General features: G+C 45.3%; 1 long non-coding RNA gene across 1 annotated transcript; it reads left to right on the forward strand.

Moving 5' to 3' along the window:
• The first annotated feature begins 569 nt into the window (after positions 1 to 569).
• On the forward strand, positions 570 to 1,513 carry LOC114785939 (uncharacterized). Its single transcript, XR_003749141.1, has 3 exons — positions 570 to 612; positions 996 to 1,092; positions 1,177 to 1,513. It is a non-coding gene; the product is annotated as an uncharacterized LOC114785939 (long non-coding RNA).
• The last annotated feature ends 12,754 nt before the right edge of the window (positions 1,514 to 14,267 follow it).

Raw genomic sequence — 14,267 nt, forward strand, 5'->3', positions numbered from 1 at the left:
AATTCTTAGATCTGCAGGTGGAACTTGTTGGTGCAGCAACAGAAGGAAATGATGTAAGACTTGTGTGTAAAACCTCCTGCAATCTGAGTAGCAGCCCTACATACTCATGGAAGAAGAACGGAGAACCTTTAGAGAAGGAACCCACCAAGAACAATGAACTGCTGCTCCACCCAGTCAGCAGGGAGGATGGGGGCAGATACTCCTGTGCTGTTAAAGGCCATGAGGACCTGTCTTCTGCTGAAGTGGAGCTCGATGTTAGATGTCTGTAGGACTTCCATCTTCAAAAACATCACTGTATGTGTTTCATATGTGGAGCGAACATTAAAATGAACAAGTTTGATTTTTCAGATTCTCCCAAGAACACCAGAGTACTGGGTGCTCCACCTGCTGAGATACCTGAAGGAGGTTCAGTGACTCTGAGCTGCAGCAGTGATGCCAACCCTCCAGTCCAAAACTACACTTGGTTTAAGGAGAACATAGCTTCTCCAGTAGCAGCAGGACAGAACTACACCATCACTAACTTCACCTCTGCTCAGGTTGGACTGTATTCCTGCCAGGCGAGGAATGAAGACGGAGTCCAGAACTCTACTGCTGTTCTTCTCGCATTTAAAGGTACCAGTACAGATGGGATTTTTTGAGTCCTCGTCACCAAGCCGCTGTTGTTTTTTCTTTTCTTTTTAGCTCCTGTTATTACTGCACAATTTTTCAAGTCTGGTCCTGGACCATAAGATAATTTAAATGTAAAAGATCTTATTGTAGTCTGGTCTAGTCCACTGAGTGAAGTGATCAGTATATGACTGTACATGTTCTAAGACGAGATCATGATAATGAGGAGGGATGGCATGAGTCCTGCTGCTGTAGGCCAGGAGGGTCTCCTTCAGTCCTCACACTGACTGGAGTTGAACTGTGATACTGAAATATGACACATCCTGTAAAAATGAAAATAATATTTCCAGCTCTATGGATCTTGTTATATATGATTTTCTCCTATTTAGCGCATAAACCAGCGTCTCCTACGTGGATTCTATATGCAGTAATAACAGTGGCAGCAGCTGTGGGTCTATCATGTCTCATCACCGTGTGTTTCTTATGGTGAGAACCTGTTCTGTATGTTCAACTCATGGAAGTACATGACAGACGTGCTGATCTGTGCTCACATCTTTATTTTTTATGTAGGTACAGAAAGGAGAAGAAGGACGATACTGAGGTACAAATCTGGGGGGGACTGTTGTCTCCCGCACATTCATCTCACATTCAGAACTGTGATAATAACACCATTATTACCATATTTTACCATATACCATATATACTATATACTAAATACATCCGTACACGGATATATTGCCGTATTGCTGCTACTTGTCCTCCTGCTTTGTCTAGTTTGTCTTGACCTGCACTATATTATGTGTCGGTGCACAATGTCCTTTGTCATGTTTTTGCGATGTGTGTTATTCCATTTGCGCTATGAGGAGAATGAAAAGACAACCCCCAGATTTTACTCCAAACACCTCAACAGCATAAACACATAGACTCTACACAACATGTAAAGTAAATAGTAAAAACAGCAGCAGCCATGCGTACCATCTCTCACTCAACCAGAAAAGCGGGCGGGTGAGTGTGTATCAGTACGTGTGTGTGTGTTTGTGTGTGTTCTGTTTATTCAACACATCTACAGAGAGACGTCTTGAGGAAAGACTGCAGCCACAGTGCTGCATCCAATCAGGATGATGTTCAGTACGCCTCCATCAAGGAAACCAGAGCTGCTGCTGAGGATGATGTTCAGTACACCACTGTACATTTTGGACCAGCTGCTCATACTAAGTATGCATCATCATATCATTTCTTCTCTATCCCACAGCGAGCTGCACTGGACCTTCTGTAACGCTTTCTTCTTCTTGTCGCTGCAGATCTCCTGTTCAGGCAGAAGCTGAGTCTCATGTCATCTACAGCACCGTTCACAACTAGAGTCCCACAGAATTGATGTGAAGTGATGTGATGTGAAAGTGAAGTGATGGTCATTGTGATACACAGCAGCACAGCACTCGATGCACACAGTGAATTTTTCCTCTGTATTTAACTATCACCCTTGGTGAGCAGTGGGCAGCCATGACAGGCGCCCGGGGAGCAGTGTGTGGGGACGATGCTTTGCTCAGTGGCACCTCATTGGCAGATCGGGATTCGAACCTGCAACCTTCTGATTACAGGGCCGCTTCCTTAACCGCTAGGCCACCACTGCCCCCTTGATTGTGTCAAGGAACGTTTTAAATAAATATTTGCTTTAGATATTAACTAAATCTCACATAATGTCAGATATGTTTTTAATTTATTAGGATATAAATACGATTTGGCGTCTGGTTTGGCATTTTCACCTCAATTATTGTTATGGAACCGACGACAAGTTCTGAGGGAGCTGGTGTAGATGATGGAGAATTTTTCTCCAATGTGTGTTGAGGGAGAGGGTGGATTTTTATGCAGCACAGACTCCTCAGAGGGATGGTTAGATACTCCCAGGTTCTGCTCTACTCGTGTCTGAGGTTCTCCTGGAGGTTTACAAATTCCACCAACAAAACCCCCTGTACAATGAACTACCATCATCTCAGAATCACGGGTCCACCTACATCAGACCACGTTATGGTCCGGGGCAGAGTAGTAGTTACATGCAGAGTAGCTGCATTTCACCAAAACCTCTGGTATTTTGTGATTTTTCCTGTTAGGTGCATTTTATTTTGTGCTATAATATGATTATAGATATTATATATAATATATTTTTTTTTATAATATGCCTTTTGGTTTTGTGTGTGTGTACGAGTGTGTGAGCATTATTGGGCTGATGATGTGGGTACCTGAGTGGGTAGCCTAGTGGGTAACACACTTGCCTATGAACCAGAAGACCCGGGTTCGAATCCCACTTACTACCATTGTGTCCCTGAGCAAGACACTTAACCCTAAATTGCTCCAGGGAGACTGTCCCTGTCACTACTGATTGTAAGTCGTTCTGGATAAGGGCGTCTGATAAATGCTGTAAATGTAAATGTAATGTAAATGCTCCAGTTAGAGCTTTACTTGCTTTACCGGAGGAGAAGTTCCTCCTGCCACGCTGGGTTTGGGGAAAGTGAATGAATTCGGTTTAGGACCAAAATTAATTTTCACCGTACAGGATGTCCCATTTAGAAGAAGATGAGATGGGGAGAATTTCTAATCGAGTTAGACTGAGATTGGGAACTTGTGCTGCACCTCGTTCACCGAGCCCGGCGTGACGCGCTCTGCACCCACCACCCATGTTTTATTTGTTTCAGGTACGGAGAAGTTTAGTTTGTAGGATGTTAATGAGAGTTATATTTTTCCGTACTGTATGTGTTCATATTGTTCTTATGTAATATTTTGTAGACTAATTATATATGTAGTGATTTGTTCAACTATATATATATATATTTTTTTTTTTTTTTTAATGTTTAATTGGTATATTTTACTGTATGGGGAATAAATTTATCGTATGATTCTGGTGAGAGCTTTTCTTGCTTTACCGGAGGGGATCCCAGTGTGAGGCGCTCTGCACCCACCACCCATGTTTTATTTGTTTCAGTAAAACGTCAGTTGCAACCAAGTTCCGTGTCCTGTTTCTACTATACGTCCACAACGCAGAGTACTTGAAAGAGACCAGTCCAGGGACAATGGGTTATACAACACATTACTGTCTGGATGCTGTAGTAGGTGCATGAGTATCTCCAGCTAGTACAGAATGCTGCAGCCAGAGTTCTAACCAGAACCAGGAAATTTGACCACATCACCCCAGTCTTACAATCACTGCACTGGTTACCCATCAAATTTAGGTTTGACTACAAAGTCCTACTTTTGACCTATAAAGAACTTAATGGTCTCGCCCCGCAATACCTGAGTGAACAGTCCACTTCTGTCTGCATCATCAAAGCCCAAGTCTTTGTACCTGCATGTAGTGAATTCATCTTTGATGACCTGAAAAATGGGACAATACGGCCTGCAACAAGTTTTTTTTGGTCTCCAAGAAGGACAGGGGGCTGCAACACTGCATCGTTTGCGTCAGACAGGGTGACGAGTGGGAAACAGACAGCTTTCATCATAATGAAAGTTTGATTATTTGGGCTGTGCAACACACCTGCCGTCTGTCAGCTGTTTATAAATGACACCGTGAGGTGCATGATGGGACAGTAGGTGTCTCAATAATATTTTAATCTACTCTCCATCCATAGAAACACACATTCAGTGTATGAAAGCCGTACTTGCAAAACCGGCTGTAGTGTATGTTGGAACAGTGTGCCTTACATAAGTTCTTTACCACATTCCTGGGATTTACCATCTTACCCCAGGGTGCACCCCTCACCCCTATGAGCAAAGCACCGTCCCCACACACTGCTCCCCAAGTACCTGTCCTGGCTGTCCACTGCTCACTAAGGGTGATGGTTTAAATAAAGAGGACACGTTTCGTTGTGTGCACAACCTCCTGTAAATACACCAAGCTCATCCCCAGACAAGCCTGGTGGGCTTTATTCATTGAGCACGCCATCTCATATTGCGCAGGTAGCAAGAATATCGAGGAAGATGCTGTTTCCTGTCAGTACCCCATAGACACCACCAGCTCTGTTCTGTTGTCCATTCTGTCATCCACACATATTCTCTGTCCCCGTGCTGGACCCTGGACAATAAGATCCGTGCCACCCAGGTATCTGACCCTCAACCCACCAACGTTCCTCTGGGTTGTTTACACATGCTGGCATCCTGTTGTCAAGTTGTCCTGCACTGGGGGGCACACTTCAGTTCTCTCTGGTCAGCCCCTCTCCTTCATGGTGACCCTCTGTCACTCCGGACACCGGAGAACTATTTGAAGGCATGTGCCATCTGTTCCAGGTCAATAAAAACACCTCATCACCCCCTACCAGTTCTGCAATGTCCCTGGACCCACCAGTCTCCTGGACACAGGGTGAAAAACACTACACTTTCCATCATAGACTAGTTTTCCAAGGTGGTCCACCTGGTTGTCCTTGCTGCTCTTCCCTCAGCGGCTACAACCAATAACTGCTCGCCTGGTCCCTCCATCTCTGAAGATACAAGGAAGACATTCATCTAGTCTATTTTTTGTCTTGACCCCTCGATTGTGGAATGAACTTCCCCTCGAGGTCAGAACAGCTCAGTCACTGAGTATTTTCAAACGGCAGCTCAAGACCTTCCTCTTTAGAGAAGATTTAGATGAACTTGTAACCTTCTTCTTGTCTGTCTTATGTATAGAAACTACAACAGAGTGAATAAAAAGATTGTATTCATAGTTGGTGGTCCTAGTGAACCAGAATTGAACTCTTCATCGATGGTAACATGGAAGCACGTTGTAAGTCGCTCTGGAACAGGGCGTCTGCCAAATGCCTTTAATGTAAATGATAAAAACCTCATGGTTACAACACTTGGCCCGTTTACATGGGATCTCGCAGGATATTGTTTCAGATCATGGACTGAGATTTAGCTCTTCCACTTTAGGGACAGCCTCTCGTGGGCGGCTGTGTGCCCCCGGTGGGCCCGGTGGTGTGTTGACTTCCATGATACCACCACCACCTTCACATACCTATTGTTTTTTCACTATTAAACAGCCTCTATGAGGCATATTAATTATTAATAACCTGTATGTGATTTCTCCAATTGCCTCTGGTGTGACAAGTCTTAACACCCGAACCTTTAAAGTCCTTCTCATCGATAATGTAGACGTTGACCAGGAATATATTTTCACTTTACAGTTTTAATGTCACATATAATTAACACCTAAATAGAAACAGGAAGTAACAGAGGAAGCAGATAACGAGGAAACACAGTCGTCAAGGCAGCTGCCGGGCAGTACATTGAACAGGGTGACGCTCGGAGAAATAGTTTCAATTCAGAAGAATTTGTAGATAAATCTTTCTGAACACAAAAAAACATTAAAAAGTTATGAATTTATAGTCAGGACTATACCTGCAGGGTCACATTCTCACAGTAAAAAATAAAAAAAAAGACTGTTCCAACCTGCCAGGACATACAATTTTATACCAACGTGGTCAAGTTATGGTCAAATGTATAGTGTCTTGTGGGTTCTAACATAATGAGAAATGCAAATCTTTTTCCACCACTCTTTCCTCCCCCACTTCCTGAAAAAGTTTCTGTTTTTAGACAGGTCGCCATGGTTACCAGGAAACAAGATTCTTATATAGAGTTCAGCATGTCCACCTTAATGCATCATGATGCATGGCTCTCTCTTGATCGAGCTGATGGGCGTCACCAGATTAAAACGGGTTTGGTCATGTGACCCAATGCTGTCTGACAAAAAATCTTCAACATCTATTGCTGAGGAAGCAGACTGGAACCAACTCAACTCCCCCCATCACCCCTTAACACTTCAGCTTCATCTACACTCTGGTGTAACACGTGGTGCAGACTGGAGCTTCCTGGCATCAGATACTATGAGCTGATGAGACTAAAAATACCCTCTTCACGGGTTCTCCTTTGTTGTCCCTGGCTAGTGGTACAACTTGTCCTGCTCCATTCGACTAGCTGAGACTACCACCACCTTTAAGAAACTTGTTTAAAAAGTAACTTCACTCTTGAATTTCAGCGGTCAGTCTACGTTCTATCAATCATCTCCATGGTGGGAAGCTGTAACAAACATAAATCTTCTATTAAATACTGCTGATGACATGTGCTCTTATCAGTACAGTCAATCTTACATGATCACCAACTGAACATAGAATTCCTGGTCATCCTGACCTCCACGTTCTTTCTCTCCAGCAACATTCTACTGTGGAGACCATTGTGGTGGGAATTTTCCCGTCTGGGGAGCTGCAATAAAGGAAGACAGTTGAATTGATTATCCAAGTTTATTTACCTTGGAGAGGACTCACAAGAAGAACTACAACTGTTAGTAAGTTCACAAGCATATTTATACCACTGTGGGTAAGAAAGGGTATCACGCTAGCTTCGTCATAGGTGCCTGGACAAGGACACCAGAATCTGTCTCGTGTCCAGCATAACACACTTGTTTGGAAAATATCTTAGCCTTATACATCACCAAGGTTTAAAGTGAGTGTCACGGGTGGGCTGGACATGGCATGAAGGAGGACACATTCGCACGATTTCACAGGACAGGGGTTTAATACAAACTTCACGAGACAAGGGAACATGAACACGCACAATGACCCGACCATGTGGACGCAGCTGATCTACACCCCGCTGAGCTCAAGGGAGCCGTCGATGGTCGGGAGGACGTCTGCTCCACAGATCCATGTTCAAGATTCCATGTATGGACGTCCACCGACGCCGCCGTCTCGTCCGGATTCCAGCGACGCACCTCCGGTAATCGCCAGTTCCCCGCCATGATCCATGTCAGGTTTTTAATCAGTTCCCCAAGCGTGACAGACTCTCGGCGGCCTACGAAAGCTACCGTGGGGTCGAGAGGATCTGTCACGCTGTCCATGTTCCCCCTGGCGATTCCGGAGGCGGGGGGTACCGACGAATCCGTACGACCGGACCTCGATGGCCTACGAAAGCTACCGTGGGGTCGAGAGGATCTGTCACGCTGTCCATGTTCCCCCTGGCGATTCCGGAGGCGGGGGGTACCGACGAATCCGAGACCGGTCGCGCAGTTCAGGTGCTCCCGGCGTTAACCGAGACGAGGGAGGCGGCCAACTTCCCAGCGGGGCGTGCCGGAGACTGACCGGAGTGACGGGTACCTGTGGACGGCGGGCAGGATGCCGGTCCCCCACGGACAAGCCGTGCTTTGGCCCGGGCCTGACGCCGCCGGTGCATGACAGCCGCCACTCGTCCTTATGGACTTCTCCCCCCTTTCATGGAGCGTTTTGTGGGGCACTCCCAGTGGTAGTGCCTTTGAGGGGGGATTACTGTCATGATCCGGAGTCCGGACCGGAGTTTCATGTTCGTCCTGTGTAATGTTCCCTGATCGTGTTCACCTGGTGTCTATTTATATAATTGTATAAAACTATCCTGTTCGTGTCTGTTCGCCATCGGGTCATTGTGCGTGTTCATGTTCCTTTGTCTCGTGAAGTTTGTATTAAACCCCTGTCCTGTGAAATGCAAATGCGTCCTCCTTCATGCCATGTCCAGCCCACCCATGACAGTGAGATACAGTTGTTTTCTGAATGTTCCATGACCAAAGGTGAAACATGTGGAATGTCCCCATTTCTTCCTTCTAAACTCCCTCCTTTTGATCACTTTGATGATCACCACTTTAGGCACAAAAGTGTATATGACCTAAATGTAAGGTGAGGAGTACATAATTACAAAAATCAAAGAATAATAATGATAATAATAAAAAATGATTATATGGCAAGCAGGAAAAGAATGCACAATAATGAAAACAATTAAAAACAGGGTAGAGTTGGTGGGGACGGAGGTGGGGGTTGGGCTGGGAGTTGGCTGGTTGAAGTGTTCATGCCACAGAAGAATGGGGAGTATAATGATGATGCTGATGAGGAGCCTCTCAGGGGCGAGGTTGGGTGCCAGGGGCGAGGCTGATCCATGATGAGCTGGGTTGGTAGCTTGGCACGCTACGTGTTGCAGTAATGACACAGGTTTCCTTACTTATCTTGCTGGGGTTGGAGGGCTTTCAGGTGCCGCTGGAACCCTCTTACTGTGGGACGCAGGGATCCACGTGGCTCTGTCTGCGATCTTGACTGCTGTGTGAGCAGTCAGCAGGATCTGGAAGGATCTCCTGGCTGGAAGTGATGGAGTTGGATCTCGGGTACTTGTGGAAGGGCAGCAACAACTGGGAATAAAAATCTGACAGACGTTTGATGAGACACATAATAGGTTAACATGTCATTTTCACACGGGGCAGTGTACAAATGGAGAAGTCCTTCTTGGGGGAGAAAGGTGGCGTTACAAACAATATTTCATATGGACTCAAGCCAATTCTGCTGCTTTTTCTCATTCTTATGCACATCAGGACAAGAGGTAGAACTTGAACCCAATTTAGACCCATATCTGCGCTACATTTAGCCAGTTTGTTTTTTAGTGTGCAATTCTCACAGTATTTTGTGAAATCTTTTGTGAGCCAATGAGCTGCAATAGCAGAAATCCTCCCTCCTTTTGACACATGATCCAATCCATGGGACAATTTAGGCTGCTGAAGTGAGTTGAGTGGAAGAAGCAGAGCTGGCCTGAAATCAGTCTTCACAGCTGCATTTCCTGTATAGATGGGATAGTTAGTAAGAGTCATACATTTACACACAGAAATCTGGCTTGGAAGCCAAATCAGATTTAAGAGACCCTCCGTGTTTCCACAGTCATAAACTTCAAAAGCATAACGTGACTCAGGGTAGATGGGAACAGGTTGTTTGGAAGGGAAGCGGGGAGGCAAAAAAAACATTCCAAGATGGAGTGGGCATCACAGAATGCATATCCAATGCAAGAAGAACCATCAGGAAGGTGGAAAGCTGATCCATCCACAAAGAGAACAAAATTCAGGTAATTGTCAATAGGTCAGGACTAGAAGAGGATGAAAAAGAAAGTTCAGATGTACAATTCCCCTTCGTGTTCTGTGGGGAGAAGGGTCGCTAGGTGAAGAGAGGCGAATTTCTTAACTGTAACATAGAGAAGACCTTACAATATCTTGCAAAAGTTGAACAGGTCCCAGTAGTGAAAGTAATTTTTATACAGGAATTTTCAGAGTATTTGTGAATATTGCCACACTGCTGTGACTTTTTTTTTTTTTTTTGTAAAAAAGAAAAAAAACGTGAAATTAACAGTTGCTGATAAAGTAACATCCAAATTGCATCAAATACCCGTGTAGCATCTTTACTTAAAAAAAAAGACAGTCAGGTAAAATAAAAAAAAAATGCTCTTGGTCTGGGTTCAATGAAACAAAAAGGGCACAGCGCAAGTCATAACCAGAACTATGTTGTAATCTCAATGCAGTCATTTAAATCATGAAAAAACAAATAATACAGCATCATATTGGTCATCAAAATGCTGTGGCTGGAGCAACACAATAAAATAAATCAATGGCAGTACAATATATATATATTTTTTAACAAGGCTGCACTACTGTAGCATCTGCCCACATAATGCGGGAAGTCTTCATTGCTTCACTGAGGGGGGAAGAAGGCCATCAATAAATGTCAGATTGTGTCCAGGGTAATCGTTGGGGCGAGCAAGGTCACTGCAGTCATCAAAGGCAGCTTGTAGTCGAACCAGGAAATGTTCTGCTGGTTCCGTGGGCAGTTGAACGCAGTTCTGGACTGGAGCCAGTAGCTGTTCTGACGATGGGAGGTTTCCATGGGGTCACACACAGCTTTACCCGGTCTTGCCCGGGGAAGTCACAGTTTTTGGTCTTGCCTAGTCAACTCAATACAACTTATTTTGTCTTTAACGACTCACAGATACCGTGTATTAAAGGAGTTTGGTCTTTTACCGAACTGCTGAGGTGCCTGACACGGGACGTGGCCTGGCTGACGCGCTTGATGTAACATTGCTTTACTCTTTTGGTTCCGTTATATGCTACGCAATTAAACGAATCTCGATGCCTAATTACCAAAAATGTCCATTTATTCCAGAAAGCACATAGAAGATATCACCGGTTAGTTCAGCAGTTGGCGGCACAGCAGACAGTCCCATAAGCCCTGGCGTAGCGTTCGTACAAGCGGTCAAAAAAACCTTTGCCCTTCCGGGTCAAACACCTACCTTTATACCTGAATACCTGCATGCGCCACCCTGTGTTTCACCTAGGATATTACAACCTTTATCTGTGCAATGTTTGGCGGCTACACCGTTCTCGTCCTAAACGACTCACGATTCGCTTTTACGTCTGATCTTGTTATAAGAGGCTCACATTTAACCGTGATCTCACTCACAGGACTGTGACCCGTTTCTTGTCACACGTCAGAGTACTCTACTAAACAACACAATTAGGAAAGTGACACCCCTTTACTTGGATCAATTCAGTTGACTACAGAATAAAGCAATTTTGCTTTATAAAGCAGATTCTAAAGTTTTAATTAAATGTTTGAGGTGGACAAAAAAAAAGACGAGGTTTTGGAGATGGATCTTGGTGATCCAGGGTGATCAGCCCCTCCGGTCAGGTCCTGGCGGGTTCACGCGGATCCTGTTTGTGATGCCGATTGTGGTGGGAATTTTCCCATCTGGGGAGCTGCAATAAAGGAAGTCAACTAAATTGATTATCCAAGTTTATTTTACCGTGGCCATGGGGGGACTCGCAAGAAGAAGGGCAGCCATGACAGGCACTCGGGGAGCAGTGTGTGGGAATGGTGCTTTGTTCAGTGGCACCTTGGCAGTTCGGAATTTAACGGGATTCAAACCGGCAACCCTCCGATTATGAGTCCACTTCCTTACAAACTAGGTGTGGTGGTGCTGGAGATGCTGTTCCCGATCCAGACAGACTGAGGACTCTCAGCCAGGAAGTCCAAGATCCAGCTACAGAGGGAGGTGTTCAGGACCAGCAGGCTCAGCTTCTCGACCAGGCGCTGAGGAACGATGGTGTTGAATGCTATGAACTGTCTGTGTCTGTGTCCTTATTGTCCAGGTGGGTGAGGGTCAGGTGCAGGGTGGTGGCGATGGCATCGGGAGGCATTGAGACACGACACTGAAGACTTCTTCGGCACGGGCACGATGGTGGTGGCATTGAGACACGCTGGAACAACAGCGGTGCTCAGTGAGATGTTGAAGATGTCTGTGAGAACATCTGCCAGCTGGTCTGCACATTCTCTGAGCATCTTCCAGGGATGTTGTCTGATCCAGCAGAGTTTTCCTCACGTCCACCGTGGTTAGACACAGCACCTGCTCACTGGGAGGAGGGTTGGATCTCCTCACAGTCACGTTGTTCTGTGTGCCGAGTTTGTGATGACCTGGATGTCCTGCCACATGCGTCCTGTGTCTTTTCTGTCCTGGAAGTGGCTGTGGATTTTCTTTGCTGCTCTAATGGCTCAAGACAGTTTGGCCCTCGAGGATCTTAGGGCCACCTTAGATCCTCTCGTAATCTCAAGCTTTGAGCAGATCACGTACCTCTACAGTCATCTGCAGACACTTCATGCACTGATCTTAGATCAGACAGATAAAATAGATATTCAGCGTGAGAAATGAGAAGCATGAGGTGAGACGGTGTGAAGACAGTCAGATGCGTGTTTAAATGACGTGAACCACAGGACCTTCAGAATGAACCAGACCTTCTGCTGAGTATAATTTCCTGTTTTGTACCTTTTTCCTGAACGACAGCATCTCCAGCTTCATCCACAACATCCCCTGATACTGAATAGAAATCTGGTGGTATTTATTTCTGTCTGTATCTGTAGGACTGTGTCCTGGTTGGGCGCTGACAATGGAGCCCTGATCCATCACAGGTGAGACCAATATGGCCGGACTGACCAGGGCTCCATAAAAGTGGGAAAGAACCACAGAACCTGGTCTCTTTGAGGTCTTCTGTTTCTGGCAAGGGCCGCACACCATTTAGTTTATTCCTTTTCTGTTCTTTTTGGCCCTCGTACCACTTTTGTGTTGTGAAATAAATCTTTTTGTCGTTTAAATCCAGATTGTAGTTTAAACAGATCACGCTAAGATGACTTTCAGGGCCTGGCAATGCATTTTATATCAGCATTTTCCACCTAAAAAAAAAAATCTGAGGGTGGTGCCAGATCCACAATGGACCCAAATTCTAGCAAGAAGAACAGAACAAAGACGACATCAACTTAATAGAGGACAACCGATAAAATGGACCACATGAAATTGTTGTACAATAAGCAAATAAGCAAAAGTCTTTTGTTAGAGTTGGTTACAACGTGCCCCGTGACCCCACCCAGATGACCCCTCCAACTGGCAGGACTCATCACTAACAGAGAGTCTCATCCATCCAAATTCAGCACCGGTGTTGTGGATTTGTGGTGTCGACCACATGGGAATCGTGGGTCATGGCGCCACACAGCACGCCTCTTCTCAGCCACAACCTGGATGTCACCACCACCCTCACAGAAAGATAAAATTGTAGTTTTTATTTCCAGGTAATAAAGGTGAAGTTGCTGGAGGACTCGCTACTGCCCTCTTGCTGTTTTCTGTTTTAATATTCAGAGGGATGAAGCACAAAATAATGAAGAATGGAGGTAAGAAACGGTGGTAGTCGCCTAGTGGGTAACACACTCGCCTATGAACCAGAAGACCCAGGTTCAAATCCCACTTACTACCATTGTGTCCCTGAGCAAGACACTTAACCCTGAGTGTCTCCAGGGGGGACTGTACCTGTAACTACTGATTTTAAGTCGCTCTGGATAAGGGCATCTTTGTGTGTTTAGTGAGTTTTTGTTTCTGTCGTCTCCCAATGAAACACTCACTTCTGTTTACATGCAGAATTGATCTACTGTGGACACGTCTGCACTGGCATGACATGATCCATCTGCCCACCCTGATCACTGGATCTCCCTGTATGATGACTGGATCTCCCTGTAGGTGGTGTGATGCATGTGTTTTAGGGGAATTACATCCCCTGTAAAAAGGAACAGCAGCCTCTAGAGGGCGACATTGATCAGTCTTATGCCTTGTCCCCATCCTACCTGCACATGTTATGAGCACATCAGTGTGTGTGTGTAGATGTGTACGTCATATGTACGTCCTGCATACCTTGGTGACAGTGGTGGTCCAGCAGACTCATAATCAGAAGGTTTCGGGCTCAAATACCAAACTGACAAAGTGCCACTGAGGTCCCCTTGATGAAGGTCCTGTCCCCAGACACTGCTCCCCAAGCGCCTGTCATAGTGCCCACTGCTCACCAAGGGTGAGGACACGTTTTGTTGTTTCACCGTGTGCTGTGCTGCAGTGTTTCAGAATGACAATCACTTCACTCTCACTTCACTCCACATGCTGGAGCTCCGACCAACAACTTTCTCTCCAGCAACATTCTACTGGGGAGACCCTCCACTTTCCAGCTCAAACAGGTTTGAAGGGGTTTAATTTCCTCTGAATTATGTGAATAAAAATGAGAAGTTGCAGAACCATCAACTTGCCAGATATGGGAGTTACTTGAATTTAAATGAAGTAAAACCACAGGGCCGTCAGAATAAACCAGCGTCTTCCGCATTTATTCTAGATGGTTTTAAAGCAGCTAAGAAGTCAGACAGCTGAGGAATTTCTCATTTTAATTATTATTCACGGCGGCAATGAAGATAAAATCGGCTGCTTCTCTATCTGTGATCTTTACTGCTGCACTTATTACACTCATCATCCAAGGTACTTTTATTCTCTTCATATTTATTTATTCT

Source organism: Denticeps clupeoides, chromosome 3 (assembly GCF_900700375.1).
Source record: "Denticeps clupeoides chromosome 3, fDenClu1.1, whole genome shotgun sequence".
In the NCBI taxonomy this organism is placed as follows: domain Eukaryota; kingdom Metazoa; phylum Chordata; class Actinopteri; order Clupeiformes; family Denticipitidae; genus Denticeps; species Denticeps clupeoides.